This window comes from Mandrillus leucophaeus, unplaced genomic scaffold (assembly GCF_000951045.1).
Source record: "Mandrillus leucophaeus isolate KB7577 unplaced genomic scaffold, Mleu.le_1.0 Scaffold538, whole genome shotgun sequence".
Taxonomy (NCBI): Eukaryota; Metazoa; Chordata; class Mammalia; order Primates; family Cercopithecidae; genus Mandrillus; species Mandrillus leucophaeus.
Genome location: NW_012105786.1, coordinates 1510891 through 1511470, shown reverse-complemented (window position 1 = coordinate 1511470; position 580 = coordinate 1510891). Strand labels below are relative to the sequence as shown.

Genomic DNA, 580 nt, shown 5'->3' with positions numbered 1-580 from the left:
TCTCTCTTTCTCCTCTGTCTCTCTCCCCTCCCTGTCTCTCTCTCTCCCTCTTTCTCCTCTCTCTGTCTCTCTCTTTCTCCTCTCCCTGTCTCTCTCTCTTTCTCCTCTCTCTCTTTCTCCTCTCTGCGCTCCCTGTCTCTCTCTCTTTCTCCTCTATCTCTCTCTTTCTCCTCTCTCTGTCTCTCTCTTTCTCCTCTCCCTGTCTCTCTTTCTCCTCTCTCTGTCTCTCTCTCTTTCTCCTCTCCCTCTCTCTTTCTCCTCTCTCTGTCTGCCTTTCTCTTTCTCCTCTTTCTCCTCTCCCTGTCTCTCTCTCTCTCTCTCTTGCACTAATTTTCCTCTTCTTCTTGGATTACTCCTATCAGCATGCTGGTATTTCTATTATCTTTTTTTTTTCCTAAAAAAAAAAAAAAAAGAAAGAAGGAAAAGAAAAAAAAGAAACCTCAATTTATTTTTCCACCCATCTACTGCCCCACTTCTCTCGTTAAAAAAACTTCTCAAAGTTTTTGCCTCTAATTCCACTCCTTCATTCCTCTTTTACACCCATTCCAATCAAACCTTTGTCCTCCCCATTCCACCAAAA

At 43.1% G+C, this 580-nt stretch overlaps 1 long non-coding RNA gene across 1 annotated transcript in view; it reads right to left on the bottom strand.

Moving 5' to 3' along the window:
• Positions 1-580, bottom strand: part of LOC105551912 — a 58782-nt gene that overhangs the window by 20534 nt on the left and 37668 nt on the right. The window lies entirely within an intron of this gene.